Consider the following 21126-nt stretch of genomic DNA (forward strand, 5'->3'; position numbering starts at 1 on the left):
TAATTTAAACGTTGGACAAAAACCTAGCACTCGATCTCCTTAAAAAACTATTAAAGAAATTTGAAGTCGAGTGGCCGAGATACTTAAATATGTATTAAGTGACATATAGTGACTAGAAAATAATGACATGGGAAAATCCCATGGTAAATAGAAACCATTTACATCTGGGTATTACTAGACAAAAGATTGCTCTTTTGTGTAGTAGTATCCAAAACTATCGCTCAACTCTATTGTATTCACCATTGAATACAAAGAACAAACTATTGCTCTATCAGAGGGTGATACGTCGTATAATTACCTATGCCTGTCGAGCTTAGAGCCACACCTCCAAAGTTAGCATACTAAAATTACAACGAGTGTAAATTAAGTACTTACGGATGATATGAGATGCTCCATGGCTCATCAGAAACGAACAGATTCATCGTGATTCCAATATTCCATGTATCTCCTCATTCCTTCTCTCTCCCTCTCTCTCTCACTCTCTCTCTTTCTCTCTCTCTAGCAGTAAAGTTCTTTTCGAATGCGGCCGCGCACCCTAATTAACTGGTCCAACAAGCTGCAGACTACAACAAATATGACCCACACAAACACAAAAGACTTACAGCCATTCTACCTTCCAATGATATCGCTTAATCCTTCAGCCCTCAACAGGGCGTGCTAAATGTTCATAAATTATTTCTACCAAAGTTGCCTCAGATTCGGACAAAGGGTATTAAAATCGTTAACCCTTCACCTTTCTGCAACAGTATCGTCCGCGGGTTAGCCCAGTGGCGGTGGCTTCGCAACCATATGCCTGGGGAAGGAGTGTCCTAGGTTCGGTTCCCGTCGAATACGTGAGGATCTTAAGGAACTTCCTCAGCCATAGTGGAGATCGCCAGTCTTGGGCGTAGACAGCAGGGTTTTTTTCCAGTTTATGTGGGATTTTTCATCCCACAAGCAGGGAAACCAGCCCCCTGAACTCACATAGATACAGTCAGGAATACTTAAGACAATCTCTCCAGCCATAGGTCTGAAATGTCAGCTATGCCGGTGCCGCGCCCGGATAAAAATAGGAGCGGAGGAATTGAGGTGGTGCCGTACTTTCCCGTAAAAGGGCTCACGGCCGTTGAATCACAAAATGAAATGAAATGAAATGAACAGTATCGTTATACAGTTCCAAAATTTTTAACTACAAATTCTCTTTCTCATTAGGATGAACTTCCACGTCATTTAATTCATAAATATAAATATGTACAAAATAAAATATAATTGCATTTATGTATTTCGGAAAGCTAATCAGAGATAGTGGGCTCGATACTAGCAATAAATTTAATGGCAACCGATGAAGAGACTGGCAAAGGAGGTCTGCAACGTCTTGGTACCTAACGGTAACAGGATATGTTGTCTGAAATAGTGTGGGAAGTGATTTAATTATAAAAAGAAAATTAAAAGTCTTCATCATTTTCAAATTCCTGCCATGTACCCATAAGGGGTGAACACGATATAATAGTACGACATGAAAAATCTACAACATTACTAACTTCCTAGCTACAATTTTTCTCCAAATCAGTCTGTTATTTGTCAAGACTCCAGCAATATCAGATTTTATATTTCAATCGTCTAAGGCACTTTGTACCGTATCAATCCACCTATATCTTAGACTTTCTCTGGTCGTTTTCCTGCCATCCTGGAAGAGAATACTTATTTTGCTAATCTTTCTTCGCCCATTCTGTTTAAGTGACCATACCATCTGAGATTAGCTCTGCTAACGCATTCCTTGATGCTGACAATGTCAAGTTCTCTCCTAACATCCTCGTTTTTAATATGATATTGTCTTTGATGCCCCATCTCTTCATGCCCCTAATCTTTCTCAGGACTCTCATATCTGCGCCTCTAGTTTTTGCTGAAGTGTTTTACTACCCAGCTTTCAGATCCATAAGTTAAAACTGGTTTGAACACTGTCCTGTATACAGCTAATTTAATGTTCCGACTAATTTCTCTCTTATTCCATATGAATTTATTCAATCGACTTCCTACCATACCAGTTTTGTTGCGTCTATTGTCTATTTCCATATTTAATTTACCATCTTCACTAAAAATCAGGCCTAAGTAGCTGTGTTCCTTGTTCCACAGGTTTTTCATTCAAAACACAGTTGATATTTTCAATGATTCTGCATATTTTCATTGTCTTTGTATTTTCTGATCTTCATAGAATATCTATTACAAAATTTATTCAATTCGGTCAGAGAATCTTGCAGACTTGTGGCGGATTTATTTAGAAGTATAACATCATCCGCATAAAGCAAAGAGCTGACATTAACATCTCCAATTTTGATATCATGTTTAATCCCACTTTCCTTCATAATGTGATCCATATAGATAATGAATAACAGAGGGGATAATGTACATCTTTGCCTCACACCGGATTTAACATTAAACCTGTACTTCCATCAAATAAACACTACGTATTACTTGATATAATGCCCCATTGACACCATATAACTGTAGCGTTTTGAACAGCTTCCCTCTTGGCACCTTGCCATATGCTTTTTCCAGATCGACAAAACTTTAATACAGATCTTTGTTATATTCCCACGATTTATCAACTATTTGTCGTCAACTAAAAGTTTATTTCATAAAATAAATACAATCTAGTAATTTGTAATTAAAATAAATTTAGAAAAACGAGATGAAATGAAAACGGTTTTGTGTATTTCTTCTAACTCTAGTGATGCCATTGTTTTTGCATGGCTGTAGCCAATCACAACTTTCCGTAATGATTTACATTTTCGCTATCTAGTGACGAGAAAACACGGAAGTAGCTGAGTTATTTCGGATAGCGATGGAAATAGAAATGCAAAACATAAGTATAATTATTACAGAATAACAGTTATAAACATCCTATTATATGTAATTAATTTTCTTAAATCTTTTATAATGTCAACATTATTTTATAACAGATTTAAGATTATTTAAATTAAGGGGATATTAGATCCCACATTATTTCAAAGCCGTTAAAAATATTAAAAAGTTTAAGATTAACATTTGTTTTTATAGATTTAACATTATTTTAACTGTTCGAACTAAGTGATGATATGCTATTTCCAGGAATGTCCACAGCACTGATGCAATAATACTTTCATATTCTCTAGTCTCCAATTACTAATTCAAATAACTTAGTTATCGTTAACAAAGACAAAGAGAGACTTTATATATAAAATATTAACGTTTAACGTACCAGTAAGTTAGCGGGAAAGATTCGTTTACTGTGGTTTTTCGTTTCTTTGGTCCAGATAGATAATGCACCGTGAAGTGTAAGGCATCAGTCTTTGAGTGTCACTTGAATGTCGCGTATTGATGGCAATGAAACAATGAAATGTGATACTATTGTTCAAATTGTAATAACAATCCCGGAGCTTTATTGCGCTGTAGATTGATTGATTGGATTGTTTATGCAGGGCTTTGTTATATTTATGAATAGCATTTAGAAATGAGAGAATAGTCCTTAATCCTTAATGAAAACTAATCTGTTTTTATTATCTTATATATATATATATATATATATATATATATATATATATATATATAAATACAAATATAAATATAAAACCATTGCCACGGCAGCAATTCATTTCAATGGAAACATCTATACTATGGAAATACAGAAGGTGTAAGACAGGGTGACACGCTATCTCCAAAATTATTCACAGCGTTCCTATAAGAAATATTTCAACTTCTTCATTGGGAAAGGAAAGGTCTGAAGATAAATTCAAAATATTTAAGCCATTTACGCTTTTGAAGATGAAACACTTATCTTTACTTCAACTGCGCATGAAGTACAGACTGGTATCCAAGAACTCCAAATTGCTCTCAAAACAGCTCACCTAAAGAGAAACCAAAATAAGACCCGAGTTATTTTCAATTGCGCTATCCAACCAGAAATAATAAAAATCAATAATGAGGAAATTGTTTTGAGGAAATGACGAAATTTGTTGAAATTTGCTTAATATCCTCAATAATGAGGAAATTAAACAAGTATATCATTACATATACTTAGGACAACAGATATCGAATGAACAAAATATCATGGATGAAATTAAATAGACACCCGATGCTTCTGTGGAAAGCATTTGGAAAATTACTTTCAATTTTCAAAAGCCAACTACCATTATGGCTGAAGAGAAACGTTTTTAACCTGCGTATTCTTCCTATATTGACATGTGGGGTGAAACATAGATACTAAATGCAAAGGAATTCAGAAATTAAGAACAGCACAAATTAGTATGGAAAGAAGTATGCTTAGTACTACAAGACTGGATCACGAAAGGAATACGTGGATAAGAAACCTAACCAAAGTCTCTGACGTGATAGGGAGAATTAAACATCTGAAGTGTTAATGGGCTGGACATATTGCTCGAAGACAAGATCAACGACGAACAAAAGAAGTACGGAATTGGATTCCACGAGAGGGAAAATGACCACGACGCCGACCTAAATCACTGTGGACTGATGATATCATCAAATTTGCAGGAGTGACATGGGAAAGGAGAACCACGGGCAGACAGCTTTGGAGTAATCTTGGAATGGCCTTTTCATCCAGCAGTGGATCGACAATGGCTGATGATGATGGTATATATATATATATATATATATATATATATATATATATATATATATATATATATATATATATTCAGATATTCGAGGCCATCTAGACTGAATAACGCCTTTCGAACGAACGCACCATCAGTCTGCCGGCAGATGGTGCGTTCCTCATGATCCTACAAATATTCGATAGGATTCAAATCAAGGGATGACAGAATGCATGGATATTCTGTTCGAACCATTGACCCACATTGTCGCCATTTAGTGCAATGATTGCTCCGAAACAATTCTCAGGTAAGAATGAACAGCCAAGCTCTATTCAAAGGAGATGACATGACCTAGCGGTGCCAAGAGAATAATCTCCCAAACCAGGGCGAATGAGGATTGTTTCGGCATGTTCGTTGGTCAGAAACAGGTTCGGTGGTCGTAAAGCTTTGACTCGCGCGCGTGTGTGTGTGTGGGGGGGGAGGATTATAGTGTATATTTATGTTTCTACAGTTAAGGATTACAATTAGAGATATAAAATAAACAAATTGTCTTATGATCATTATATGGTATCATTTTATCAAATAAAATACTAAGCATTCTCTACACGATGTTAGAAATAATGAGCGTTTGTGAAAAATCTTAAACAGTACAAATAATACCGTTTACTCTGTTAGAAATTCAATTCTAACAAAAAAAAAAGAATTATAAGAATAGCTCGTTTGCAGAGAATCATCTACGGGTCTATCTACTGCAGGCAATTCAGAGACCGAATCACAAAATCGCATAAATAAAAACATTTATTAAATAAATAAACATTTAATAAAATAACTTTAATTAAAACGTGTTGTATAATATGTGCTAATTCATAATAAATTTTTAATGTATTTGCAAATAAATATTTTCCACACCGTTTTAGAATAAGAATATTAATAGTATTTATTGAAAAACCATGATGTATTATTGTGTTGGATCAAGAATCCAATACCCTTGCAGGGTAATGGATGGCAATGCTGTAGCCATGAAGTCCTAACTGAGGCTCGGCTATTCTTGTTACCCTCCTGCCATGATCAGAGCTTTAATAGCTCAATAACACCTTATCCCTACACTGTTCGCTACAGATAACGGGGAAGATGAAAAGCATTCTTGCTTTGCCCCTTTAAGCCAGTCCTTATAAGGACTGTTATTGTGTTCATGCAATCGCAAACATTTCATTCATACAAACCGAGTGCATCACCATCACGCTCATGTGCTGTTTCATAAACTGAGGCTTTCATGGAGTCCGAGTACTCACTGAGGAGGGAAATATTCACCCACACAATCCGCCACCTGTCTACAATAATGCCGTTTTTTTTTTAATCATGTTCATTTTTCGTTCTACCTGTATGCAGGATGGAAAATCCGCGTTTCTGTCAAAATAGCCATAGCTTATCTTATATTAAGATGCAAATTATTAAGAATTAAAATTATAAATATTAATATAAAATTATACAAATCACTAAACACTGTTTGGTTATCCAAAAAGAGTATGTGCAGCTTTTTTAGCCGTAAATTTGGAAATCAGTAAGAAGTCTCTACCTTAACCATTACAAATAGCTCATCTCATGCAACTGGATGATATTTCAAGGCATCACGGAAGAGGAAAAAGAAACCCCAGCCATATCGTCATTCTCAAACCTGAGACTCTAAATACTGTTTGAAATAGAGTAAGTTCTACAGTCAATTTTTAAGGGATGTTGGTCTAAGAACCGAATTTGCAGCGATGAAAAACCAGAGTGTCCTATAAGGAAAAACAAACTGCCTCATCACGTGAGGGGCTAATTAACCTTCAGTTCAAAATCTTTGATAACCATTCAGCGACACGGAGTAGAAGATTCTAAATGACTTCCAAGCCAAAGATCATCGGTGTTATCAACTGAAGTGCAAAGTCGGAATAATGCAAGCCAGTAAAAATAGGATATATAATAATAGCTAGACCAGTTGAGTTAAATAGCAATAAAACATGCTTAAATGTATTGAAATACAGTGATCAGTAGAGAGTTCTAAGCTCTCTGCTGCTCATTGACATTTTGAACGAATAACATTTCTGGCTAGATGGGTGAAGCGAAATTGCTTTCCGCAATTCTTGATTTTCGCGCTGGAGTGTTTCTTGCGTTTCTATCGCTAACGTTAATTTTGTCTTTATTTCTCGCACGGTTCCTAACATTTCTTCAGAGTCTCGTTATTGAACTGTATGTAACGTTCATACTCCTCAAATTTTTTGTTGATTTGTTCCATGTGTGTATTTAGCAAGTCTTTCACTATGAGTTTAAATGAATCAAAGTTATCTGTAATTTCAGGATCAGGAAGCGGCTTACCTTGATGTGCGTCGTTACTTTTCTTTGGTGTCTGGTCTTTGTCCTTCATTTTCTCACGGCACTGTTGACATCGCCATTCGGTCCGTTTCGCTGCTCTTTTTGCTTTCCACGTGCTTTCTGAGATCCCTGTACAGTGAAAGTGTTGTTTTTTTTGTTACATCCGGAACAATGCGGCTTATTGCACTTGTTACAGCTCATTGTGCTTGACGATTAGACTTTCTTCCCGTTAGCGACTATAGTGCGACTTTTAAAATGGCAACGTCCTTTGTTCTTCGTTGGCTGATGACTGCAGTACACTCGATGAATTGCCAACACTGAAAATTTGAATATCATTTATTCGATTTTGGTGATTTTAACGTCCCTGTCTTGAGCGTGACTAGTAGAAATAAATAGCAGCACTTTCAAATTAAAAACATGAGCTAAATAGCATTTTAAACCTATAAAAACCAGCGTTTGCCTATTGCAGTCTTTGATTATGAGGATTATGTCCATATGAATGAGGTGATTTAATCCCACCTACTTCTAAGCTTGGTTTAGCTTTTATGAAGAGAGTGGGATTTAGCCTTCACTATTTATGTTGCTATTACTGTTTATGGATGGGATGTAGGCATTGCATGCTGGTGATTTGTGATGTGTATATTAGTGCTAATGGTATATCAACTTTGTTGGTATATTTTCCAGAATTCGTGTTTTAAGGTTCTGTAGTTGTCTATGTGTTTTAAATTTCTTGGTAGGTTGTTGAGTAGCATGGGTATCTGATGTGATCTCACAAAAGAATCGTATGAGTTCTTGGAGGGTGTAGGTATTTAGAGAGTTGCTGTGGGTCGTGTTATACGATATGTGTCTCCGTTGTTTCGATAGGTGATGTTGAAGTAATTACTTAGTAATATTATGTAGTGTTTCAGATTTTTAATGCTTAGGATTCTGTGTATCGCCATGTGCTAGTCAGATATTGGTTGTTGCGTGTAAGGTGGACCACTGTAGACACAATTTTCCTATGTAATATTTCTAATTTTGTTAGATGGCTGTTTGATGTGTTTGCATAGACCAGGGTTTCCTAAACTGTGTTCCCCGGAACATTGGTGTTCCGTGACAGCTGAATAAGTTTTCCGCGAGAAGTTCTCCTGGAATTAGTCATTTTGGTTTTCTAAGCATTTTTCATGAATAATATTTTACAGTGGAAATATTCTTAGGAGAATAATATTCGTAAATATGTCGAAAAGCTCAGACACAGAACGCCTAATAACATTTATGTAGCAAATGTTAGTGACCAAGCCGTGGTTAAACGTGGAAGTATTCATGAATTATCGTTAATTTTCTCACATCGAAGCCTTTCAACATTTGGGAAAGGTAATACCGCTGTTTATGACCGGTCATAAAAATTGCCTGCAATGCGATTACAACAATGGGCGGCGTATCCTCTGTTCTCAAAACTGAAAGAAATAACATCTGTGTTGCAAATGTTGTCTGTTTGTCGCCTCGTTTGTGTAGGCTTTGTTGCTTTTTTGTATATTTCTGTGAACGTTAATTGGAACTTCTCATATAATGTTACAGGATCATTTATTTTAAGTAGGCAATTCCAGTCTTCATTTTTATAAGGTTGTCGACAATGCTCTTTAATATGATCGAGTTTTGTCGACTTTTTTGGTGGTGGGAGGGAGGGAGTAGGTAACATAATAAAACGAAGTTGAGACAAAGTAGTGATCGGCAATTTTGACGTTAATTACTGATGATGTATATGTATGGATGAGAGTCCGTAATAATGTGGGATGATAATTAGCATCCTTTTCTGTATAATTTCTTCAACCTTTACTTTCAGCGCAATGCTTCTTATCTTTTGTTTAGAGTTTGCTCTGAGTTACCTTCCATCCGTGTTCTTAATCCTTAAACAATGTTTTTTTTCTGTTGTCCCTCTTTGTACATACTTCATTCTCATGAATTTATAAAACAGAAAGAAAAACGTAATTAATCGGAATTATTTACACTGAACTCGCCTGGTTTCTCATTTACATTTTAGTGCTTTGATTATTAAGTTATTTATTTGATTAATAAATAACTTACGAATCTTTCTTGATATAATAATTTTCATAAATAATTTTCTTCTATGTCAATTTTTATTTGCACCGAATTTAAATCTGAACCGAAATTCATATGCGCACATTTTGAAGACGAGGGGATTCACATATCAGAAGGATCCAACTGTTAGAAGTTTTCATGTGAAAGGTACATAGAAACAAGCAACGGTTTTATTGCAGGTAAATTATAACAATTATTATCTTAGTGTGTGTGATATGAAAATAATAAAAAAACGAAACGCATTTTCCGAGTTTTATTTAGCAATCAGTCATCGGTTTTAATATAATAATATTTAGCATGATATTATATTATTATATATTATGATTTTAATATTTAATAAAAAATATTTAATTTCTTTCAAATAAATTAATATACACAAACAAAATAAATATAACCTAAAAAAATAACACCACGATACAAAATTTTCGGTGTTGAGCACCGCTTTCTTTCATTAATTTTTCATTAATTTAGTAATAGTAATAATTTTTAAACATTTATTCAATCTTCGTAATTCATGTATACTATTTAACATATATAATCAGAGTATGATTTGTATGCAATTAAGATATTTTTGTTACACTTTTAATTCATTTTTTTATAAATATACATTTGCCATTTATATTTATACATTCAATGCTAAGTAAATAAAATGAATGTTAAATTCACAGTAATGATGGTTATGAAGATTAATTGACTAAGGCGTGTTGGGTGGAGCTGATCCCACCGAAATAGAAGCTTAGGTTATCTTTTATGAAGACGGTGGGATCTGCATATACTGTTCACCTTGTTTGGTACTTTTCAAAGGTGGCAGGTAGGTGGATGCTCTACTTCTGTGATTTCTGAAGTGTATGTTGATGTTGTATGCTGTACTAACTGTGTTGATATAGTTTCCAAAGTTCGCGTTTTACTATCATGTGATTGTCTGTGTGTTTTTAATTTTCTGGTCAGTTGCTGAGTAGTGTGGGTATGAGATGTGATCTCCCTGTTGAAGTGTGTAGTTTTGTAAACAGTTATGGTGGGTTGTGTTATATCCTATGCTGTCGTTAGCATACGTGTTGTGAAGTAATTCCTTAGATTCATTGCGTAGTATTTCAGAATTTAATGCTTAGTACTTTGTGCATCGTCATAAGGATATCGGTTATTGGGTGGTGCATATGAGGTCTCCAAAGCTTAAAAAGTTCACATTCCCATTAATATCATACTTTGCACAGTGTGCAATTCATATAGAAGAACACTTCGTTTATTATCAGTAATATTAACGATCACAGTAACTAGTTGTGTTTTATATATATATACAGGGTGTCCCAAAATTCACGCAATATTTAAATTTAGCGCCATTTGTGCGGTAAAGTGTTGCGAACGAGAAAAAAAAGACAGCGTGACAGCTGACAGTTCAGGGTTATTAAAAATGGAGCGCTACACGCATGAACGATGCATTTTCATTGTTGAGCAATATTTTAAAAATAATGAAGGTTTGGCAGCTACAGTTCGCAATTTTCGTACAACATATGATCGGAATAGTGATTTAACTTCATCAAGTGTGAGAAGATTAATTAAAAAATTCAAGGAAACTGGATCAATTAGTGATCTTATACACTCTGGCCGTCCTTCAACAAGTCGTTGAATAGAAAACATCGAAGCAGTTCGTGAGAATGTTGCTGAGAGTCCAGGAACATCAATTCGGCACCGTGGTCTTGAATTGGGCATTTCGAAAAGCTCTCTACAGCGTATTCTCACGAAAGATTTGCATCTTTATGCTTACAAAGTTCAATTGACTCAAGAACTGAAGTCTACTGACTACACACAGCGAAGAGAGTTCGTTGAATGGATTATGGAACAACAACAAATGGATGCTTATTTTTCGAACAAAATCATCTTCAGCGATGAGGCTCATTTTCATCTTGATGGCTTCGTTAATCGACAAAATTGTCGCATTTGGGGTTCAGAAAATCCACGATTGATTGTTGAGAAACAAATGTATCCACACCGTGTCATTGTTTGGTGCGGATTTTGGGCTGGAGGCATCATCGGTCCATTCTTCTTCGAAAATGCGGCTGGTAAGGCAATAACAATTAATGGTGCTCGTTATCGCGACATGATAATCCAGTTTTTTGTGCCTAAATTGCAAGATATGGATGTGGACGACATGTGGTTTCAACAAGACGGTGCCACATGCCATACAGCCTGAGAAACAATTCAATTACTGCATGAGTCATTTCCTGGTCTCCCCCCCCCCCCCACCCCCCCCCCCCCCCACCCCCCCCCCCCCCCACCCCCCCCCCCCCCCACCCCCCCCCCCCCCCACCCCCCCCCCCCCCCACCCCCCCCCCCCCCCACCCCCCCCCCCCCCCACCCCCCCCCCCCCCCACCCCCCCCCCCCCCCACCCCCCCCCCCCCCCACCCCCCCCCCCCCCCACCCCCCCCCCCCCCCACCCCCCCCCCCCCCCACCCCCCCCCCCCCCCACCCCCCCCCCCCCCCACCCCCCCCCCCCCCCACCCCCCCCCCCCCCCACCCCCCCCCCCCCCCACCCCCCCCCCCCCCCACCCCCCCCCCCCCCCACCCCCCCCCCCCCCCACCCCCCCCCCCCCCCACCCCCCCCCCCCCCCACCCCCCCCCCCCCCCACCCCCCCCCCCCCCCACCCCCCCCCCCCCCCACCCCCCCCCCCCCCCACCCCCCCCCCCCCCCACCCCCCCCCCCCCCCACCCCCCCCCCCCCCCACCCCCAGGTGTTATTGAGCTATCTAAAGCTCTGATCACAGCAGGAGAGTAACAGCAACAGCCGAGCCTCAGTTAGAACTTCCTTGGCTACAGCACTGCCATCCATTACCCTCCCTGGGTACCCATTTTAGTCACCTCGTACGACATGTGGAACTATTCAATTCCTGCCACCACACGGGGATCTTTTAAGTACTCTTAAGTCCTTATAAGGACTGGCTTAAAGGGGAGAAGCAAGAATGCTTTTCATCTTCCCCGTTATCTGTAAAAGACAGTGTTATTGAGCTATATAAATAAAGCTCTGATCATGACAGGAGGGTAACAGCAATAGCCGAGCCTCAGTTAGAACTTCACTGGCTACAGCATTGCCGTTACCCTTCCAGGGTACCCCCATCATGATGTCATCCCTTTTAAGTACTTTGGAATAATAAGAGTACTAAATATAAGATATATTAATTTAAAATTGGTGTGAAATAATAAAATATATAAAGAATTTATTAATAATTTTGATAAGTTTGAATTGAAATTGTTTTGTAATAAATATTTTAAATAATGTTTAAGAAATATTTTAATATATTGCAAAAGCATTTCCCAGCAGTTCAAATATGAATCGTATTAGGTATTCCCCTCGATGTTCACACTATACAGTTTTACAATATTCTTAGTTTCGTAAGTTGACAATGAGTAGAACATGTTGTGCAGCGCGCAAAGAACATTGGGAAGCCTCTCCACAAAGCTCATAATAATGAATTCCACTGCTAATATTAAATCTAGACTTTCCTTTATATATCCTATGAAAAATATGGAAATTGTTGAGGGAAAGAAAGAGAAATAAATTATCCACGTAAAAATGTTAGATAGGGAAATATTAAAAGGGAAATGAATTGAAGTGATTAAATTTTGAAATGTTCATTTTAACTCTTTCCGATAAGTCTGGTGAAAATAAAATTATTGAGTGTCCTCATTGTGCTCGCTACTAAAAAAGTAGTGTGCACAATGAGGACACTGAAGTCCAACAGCCTGCTATTTTCAAGCACTCTGCTGCAAGTAATTTTCATTTCACTCAAGTATTAAATTATTCAATAAAATATACACATTAAAATATAAACTTATTTTAATTTTATTTCTTAAAGAAATGAAAACGACGGAAATTATTTTCTTGAATTCTTAAATTGCATAAACACACCTCTTTTTTATATAGATAAAGCATCCCTATGTATTAAGTACAGACCGTCCTAAATGTAATTAGGAGGGATTGATTCATTCAATCCAATACCTTTGGAGGGTAATGGATGGCAATGCTGTAGCTAATGAAGTTCTAACTGAGGCTCGGCTATTGCTGTGATCAGAGCTTTAACAGCTCAATAACACCTTATCCCTACACTGTCCTCTACAGATAACGGGGAAGATGAAAAGCATTCTTGCTTAGCCCCTTTAAGCCAGTTTAACTATTCTTAAACATGCTATTTCATGTTTTTTTAGTCAATATTTTTTGTCTCTATAGGAAGGAGTAAAGTAGCGCGGTTACATTATTGTTATTAATATTAATATTAATGTTACAAGTTAAAATCATGCAAACCAAATATTTTAGTTTGGATTGTATAAGGCAATTACGGACGTAGCCACCAGGCTACATCAGTAAATCTAAGTCGTGCGGAAATCCGCAATCCAAAAATGTGCGATTATTTAGCCGCACATCAGATTTGAATATTTTGAGAATATTTAAATCATTAGTATTTAAATTAATTGATTACGTAGTCTTGTTCCTGATGATATAGGGCAATGATATGTCCATCATCTTTACTATTTTGGAGGGAAATAAAACTTCAAGATAACATAATGCTTAATTTTTTAGAGAATCCTCTGAAGAACAGATCAAATGCACTTGTGGGGATGGTCTTGACACCTCCGAATTTGAGATTCATGAAGAATGCATTTTAATTTACTTCTAATTTTTATGAGGACATTACCCGCCTAATGTCTAGTGTGTGTGAGAGAGAGAAGTAAATCTGAATCATCCAACCAGACCAAATGCGAAAAGTGGCACTCGCAGAAATATTTTATTAAATTTTATTAAAAAATGAAACGACCTAAATTTTGTTTATGAAATTAACATGTTTCGAAGAAGGTACATCCGCAGTTTTATTTGCAGATTTTCCTCATGTGCACAACACACATAACGAGGATGAGGATTTTTGTCGTTATTAAGTTTAATGCAGACATAGAAATCTTGTTTTTCGTAAAATACTACTTAATTTTTTACTAGATTTTGGTAATGTTATTCGAAATTGAGAAAAAGAGGGTATGAATTATAAACAGAACTTGGAAGGATGACCACGGTAAGCCGATTTTCTATCATCACTAGCAGAACACAGATTAATTTTCATTAATTTAAAATGAATTTTATTAGAGGTAGAGTGGTAAACTAAAATTTACTCGTGTTTTTTAAAGTAAATTTTCGAACTATTCATTATTTTACAGTTCATATAAATAATCCTAAATGATTCCTTAAAGACCCGTTTCAAAAATTTAGTCAATTTACATTTCAAAAGTCCATCATCTTCATCATCAGCATTATCATCGAATTCCTGCCATGTACCCTCAAGGGGTGTACAGGGTATAATAGTACTACATAAAAATGTACATCATTACTAACTTCCTATCTACAATTTTCCTCCAAATCAATCTGTTACCTGTCAAGATTTCAACATAGTCAGATCTTATATTTCTATCGTCTAAGGTATTTTGTACCGTATCAATCCACCTATATTTTGGTCTTCCTCTGGGTCGTTTTCCTGCCAACCTGGCAGAGAACGCTTGTTTTGCTAATCGTTCCTCGCCCATTCTGTTTAAGTGACCATACCACCTGAGATTAGCTCTGATATCGCATTCCTGGATGCTGACAATGTCAAGTTATTTCCTAATATCCTCGTTTTTAATATGATATTGCCATTGATTCCATCATGTTCATGCCCCTAATCTTTCTCAGGACTCTCATATCTGCAGTTTCTAGTCTTTGGTGAAGTGTTTTACTTCTAACCCAGCTCTCAGATCCATAAGTTAAAACCGGTTTGAAAACACTGTCTTGTATACAGCTAATTTAGTGTTCCGACTAATTTCTCTCTTATTCCATATGTATTTATTCAATTGAATTCCTACCATGCCATCTTTGTTGATTCTGTTGTCTATTTCGATATTTAATTTACCATCTTCACTAAAAATAGTGCCTAAGTAGCTGAAATGTTTTATTTGTCCTATTGCTTCTCCATTCGCATTGCAGTTGATATTTTCGATGTTTCTGCCTATTTTCATTGTCTTTGTCATTTTATTGCTGACCTTCATACCATATCTATTACAACAGTTATTCAATTTAGTCAGAGAATCATGCAGACTTGTAGCAGATTTATTTACCAGTATAACATCATCCGCATAAAGCAAAGAGCTGACATAAACATCTCCAATTTTGATATCATGTTTAATACCACTTTTCTTCATAATGTGATCCATATAGATAATGAATAACAGAGGGGATAAAGTTCATCCTTGTCTGACACGACATTTAACATTAAACCATCTTCCTGTACATACTTCAATTCTAACTGCTGACTTACAACTCAAATAAAGACTAAATATTGCTTGATATAATACCCCATTGACATCATAGTTTCATTTGATTATTTTACGTACAAAATGAAAAATAAAAAGTGTAGACTCATTTATTTTCCGTTGTTCTGCCATACACAGACATAAAGGAAAAATTTGTTCTGGTAGAAATTAAATTCATTTTGGTAGAACGAAGTTATGAAAGTTAGCATTTTGGAAGTAGGAAAAAAAACTGATGATGTCATTTAACTTTGGTTTCATTCAGGGAAGTTTGCAAAACATTATGTTTAAAATTCATACTCGCTAACAAGAACGAAAATAATTACAAAATTAAGCATTTTAATAAAATGAATTTCTTGGTAACTTTCTTAATATAGTGATGTTTTCCTTAATCCCAACTATTTACCCAAGAATCATTCCGCGCATGTGCTGTGAACATTTCTGTTTCACCGTTGAAGTGATCCAACGAAACCGATACAGAAAAAAAAAGTGATCATTCTTTAGTGACAAATTTAATCGAAGAGCCGAAAGGAAGTATTATAATTATTTGAATATAATGGTTTCATAGTTATAAAAGGGAAAAAAGCTTACTCGAATTGATTTCCCGATTAAATGTAATTATATTGGGAAAAATCCTGCTCGAAAAATGAAGACTGTAATGCAACATAGATGAAGTAGTTTCGTAATTAATTACATATAAACACAATTATCTCTCCTACTCGCGATGCATTTTATAACCTGACCTGTGTAGTATTCATATTAAAAATAATTAAAATAAATCTCTGGTGATAAGAGTAATACATATGTAGCTGCTTTTTTAATTAATTTTGAGAGTCCGACTATCTTCATAGAACTAACAGAAGGACATCCATCATCCAATACCGTCATCGTCCAAACGACGAGCAATATTACAATTACGACAGCCCCCTATACTCATAGCTGAATTCTTTCTCAATGACATGCTTACAACGCAGAGATCAAACGATACACTACACCGGTCTTAGGGGTTCGCCTATAAAGAGATTCTTTCTTCAAGAAAGCACGTTCCATTGCCCTATGTAAAGGTCGTAATGGTTGCTTTATTTTCCAAGGAAACGTACAAAATTCAAGTTATAACCGATCGGCGTTGAAGCCCGACGTAAGGTCTTAACAAGCAAAGTGTTGGCGGGAGTGCACTTTCAAGTGATCGGGATTTTATAAGTCCAGTAAGCATCGGTAGGAACATGTGCATGTTATCAGTTGGTCACTATATAATACTATAAACATGTGAAACGTATGAACTCAGTTTTAGATTGTTTCTGAATTGTGCGACAAACAGTTAGCAATTTGATGTCGTACATTAACATTTTAGAGCATACTCGATATGTAGTCGGTACCTTACTTACACGGATCAATCACAAAGAAAATTATTGTTGTTACAAAAAAACAGCAGGCTTCACGTGAGTATTTTTATACCTTTTCTTGTAAAAATAAATTGGTTTAGGTATACGTCAGAAATTGCATTCCACCAATTTTGTAAATTTAACATTTTTTTAAAGGTAATATTATCATGGCTGAACCAAAGAAGAAATGTAGACAATGCACTATCGAATATTTCAAATAAGGCTTTATTCGATCGCCTACAAACAAACCATTACCAATGTGCCTGATTTGCCAAAACGTTTTCTTAAATGAATCTATGAAGCCTTCAAGACTAGAAGAAAATTAACAGAAGTTCATGCTGATTAAAAATGATAAGGATTTATCATATTTTCAAGCACTTAAAGAAAAATGTTTGAAACAACCAGCATTGGCAGATATGTTTTCATCAGAATTCAAACTAGATGATGATGATGATGGGTTGGGTGCCTCTTACAATATTTCCTTACTGATTGCTAAATCGGGAAAACCGCATAATGTTGGTGAAGAACTAATCCTACCAGCTGTTAGTGAGGTCATATGCACTGTACTGCACAAGCCAGCCTCTAATATTATCAGGAAAATTCCTTTGAGCAATAATACAGTACAACGAAAAATTGATGAAATGGCCCAGGATGTTGAAGACTCATCACCTGATTATTTATAAACAACCCAGCTCTCTATACAACTCTATGAGTCTACTTTACCAGGAAATGAAGCCTTACTTTTAGCCTATATACGATACATAAGAGTAGAAAAAAAATGCCAAGAATTATTATTGGCTAGAAATTTGCTAACTGACACTAAAGGAGAATCGATGTTTGATGCATTGGAAAAGTTTTTTTTAAAAAAACGAAATCCCTCTGAATAATATATTGTCAGTTGCTACCGACGGTGTTTTCCAACGATGATAGAGCGCTATCTCGGTTTTATTGCTTATTTCAAAGAGGAGTGAATACATTACAAAATGTATTCACTGTACGCTGTGTGATTCATCGTGAAAATTTAGTTGCCAAATACTTAAGTGATCGCCTACACAGGTCATTACATTATGTAATTACATCAGTGAACAAAGTCAAAAGTTTGTATCAGATTGTTGGGACAACTTTGTATTGAAAACTGTATCAAACAAAATGTAAGACTTCAATCGCTTGCTGCTCGTACAGAAGTTCGTTGGCTATCAAAGAGTGCCTGTTTGAATCGATTTATAATCTCTTTGACTCAGTGTTACAGATCTTAGAAACAGAGATGATTCTTTACGATCCAGCTTGATTAATTTCAAGAGTGACACATAGCTTAATTGACCGACTTGTTTAACAAATTAAATGAAACAAATCTACAGCTCCAAGGAGGTGAGCTGAATTTAATAAAAACAAAAGCTATTATTTCTGCGTTTGTGTCAAAACTTGTCCTGTGCAAACGAAACTTAGAATGAAGACAATTCAGCCCGTTTCCAAATCTATCAACAGTGGAAAATGTGGTGATGACGTGCTAGCTGTTATAAGCACTTGGAGGGTCTCCGTTGTGATTTCTACCAATGATTTAAAGATATTCTTGAAATAAATACCCGATTGGGTTTTGGACTTTTTTTTTAAATACAAACACAGAAGAATCTTTACAAGTACAAGAATAACTGATGGAAGCAACAACAAATGAGGAAGTGAAATTAAAATTCAGAAACGGGTACGAACAGTTCTGGTTGTAAAAGAAGATGCCCATACTTTATCCGGGATTGTGGGCTGTAGTAAAAAAGTGTTTAATCGCATTTCCATCATCAGATTTAGTGGAACGTGAGTTCAGTGTAGTCAGAAATCTTTTAACTAAAGAAAGAAACCGTTTGCAAGTAGCTGATCGCGATGATTTAAGAATGCTACTGACAAATATGGAGATAAATATCAATAAATCGGTTGCAGCACACCAGTGTATTTACTATTTTATGTGCAATTTTTACATATATGCAATTTATGTTTGTTTTCTTAATTTTATTAGTGTTATTAAATTTTCAGTTCCAACTTGTAACAAATATGCTAAAATGTTTATTTCCAACATGAAATTTGTCAAAAATTCAAGTTCTTAAAAGGACTGGTTAGATGGGCGAAGCAAGAATGCTTTCATATCACCCGTTATCTGAAGAGGACAATGAAGGAAAGGGTGTTATTGAGCTATCTAAAGCTCTGATCATGGCAGGAGGGTAACAGCAATAGCCGAGCCTCAGTTAGAACTTCATTGGCTACGGCATTGCCATTCATTACCCTCCCAGTATACCCATTTTAGTCGCCTCGTATGATATGCATGAGCTACATTGGGGAGATTTTTAAGTAAAGCCCTGTAAATTAGAACGATCCCTAGACCACTCAATAGTGGCCGAAAGATCGTCCAACTCAGCGTCGACTCCACTCGGTGATGGGCTCCCCCACCACCGAGCATAACTGCTCATATTCCAGGGAAAAGCATCCATCGACAAGGCACCTCACGGGCCATGCCGGAGAACACCCTCCCCAGAGACTCAAAATGCTCTCTCAGGGCAACTCTCCCGAAATCAAGCCCCCCGATCACCTGGAGCAAAATTCCGGAAGAAACCTGAGAGAGAGCGAACTCTCGAAACTCAGCGTCCATTTAGACGCCTCTTACGACATGCTTGGATTTGCATTGGGGCTTATAATTAAGTAAAGCTGTCTCTAAAAATTAAGACGACCTCTAGACCACCCAATAGTGGCCAAAAGACTATCTAACTCAGCGTTGGCTTCACTCAGTGACGGAGCCCCCCACCACCACCGAGTAGAACCGCTCATATTCCAGGGAGACGCATCCACCGACAAGGCCCCTCACGAGCCATTCCGGTGGATGAGAGACCCAGAATGCTCTCTCAGGGAAACCCCCCCCCCCAAATCTAAACCCTCCTCACCGGGAGAAACCTGAGAGAGCGAAACTCTGCGTCCATTTAGTCGCCTCTTACGACACGCATGGATTTACGTTAGGGCTTTTGTTAAAGTAAAGCCAAACTCTAAAAATTAGGACGATCCCTAGACCACTCTATTGTGGCCGAAAGACCGTCCAACTCAGCCTTAGTTCCACTCAGTGATTCTCCCCTCCCCCCCCAACACCGAGCAGAATATAGAACCGTTCATATTCCAGGGAAAAGCATCCACCGACAAAGCCCCTCAATGGGCCGTGCAGGAGAAAACCTCACCGAGACTCAATATGCACTCCCCGGCAAACCTCCCGAAGTCTAAGCCCCGCCCCCCCTCTCACCGGGATCGAAATTCCGGAAGAAACCTGAGAGAGCAAAACTCTCGAAACTCACTGTTCTTATCTCGGCCACCACAATCAGGGTGACCACATCCAGTACTTTCCTACTAGATCTAGTACTTTTTATAAATTTTTAGTGTTCAAGTACGTTCACCAACAGATCTAGTACTTTATTCCTTCCGAATAATAACTACAATATGAGAGTTAGACATGAGTTTAATATTTTTCTCTTCTCCCACCTTCCCATATGTCACATTCAGTGATTTCTCTTCCAACCCCCCCTTTCTCACTGTTCACTAACCTTCTCTTCCTCCCCCCCCCCCCGAACCCATACTCACGCAATCCTACTGGTATTAGCAAATGAAAATATATACTTGCTATTCAAACACTCCTCGCGCGTAATTCCTCACTACAGTAATGAAGAAAACAAGTAGAAAAATTAATACTTTAATATGAGTAACCACCTTTTATTTATGCACAGCATAATTTCGACCCCATTGAAAAGATAAATTCCGCCGATAATGGTCAGTTTTTATACATAGAAATGCATATCTAGGGGCGTTACGAAGAGATTGATAGAGAATGGCAACTATTGAAGACTGTAGAAGCATTTGAAAAAAGATTTTTTTGGAATAAAGTTTTGGAAACGAAAAAATTTTTTTTTTTTTTGAATAAAGTTTTGAAATGAAAAATGCTGTAAGAGAACAAATGTTTCCAAATTTAGCAACATTAGCTAAAGCTGTACTGTGCTTCCCTCATTCATCAGCAGCAATTGAAAGAATATTTTTTGCAGTGACAATAAATAAGAAATCAACTACAAACTCCCTTGAAGAATGGACTCCTTTTCACAAAAGAAAAATTGGAACATTCATCAGCTACAGATTTTACTATTTCTGTAGAGTTACTTAATTTAGTAAAATCTGCTAAAAATAATGAATAAATACTTCCAGTGTTTTTCTTGTGAATGGGCACCCCTGTATGTGTATATATGTAAATAGCTTATTAAATAACTGAAAATTTAATGTTACATTATTTTAAACACTATAAATTATATATTAAATGAATACACTTATTAAGTGCTAGAGTTATAACTGGGACTTCTGTTATGATGAATGACAACTGCAGCCCTTGAACTCATAGATGACTACAGCGAGATGA

General features: G+C 36.9%; 1 pseudogene; it reads left to right on the forward strand.

Annotated features, from left to right (window-relative positions):
* The first annotated feature begins 16870 nt into the window (after positions 1–16870).
* Positions 16871–17674, forward strand: LOC150104953 (protein ZBED8-like; annotated as a pseudogene).
* Positions 17675–21126: the final 3452 nt, after the last annotated feature.

The sequence above is a fragment of the Typopeltis vanoorti genome, chromosome 7 (assembly GCF_054136105.1).
Source record: "Typopeltis vanoorti isolate ZY-2024b chromosome 7, IOZ_Tvanoo_1.0, whole genome shotgun sequence".
Taxonomy (NCBI): Eukaryota; Metazoa; Arthropoda; class Arachnida; order Uropygi; family Thelyphonidae; genus Typopeltis; species Typopeltis vanoorti.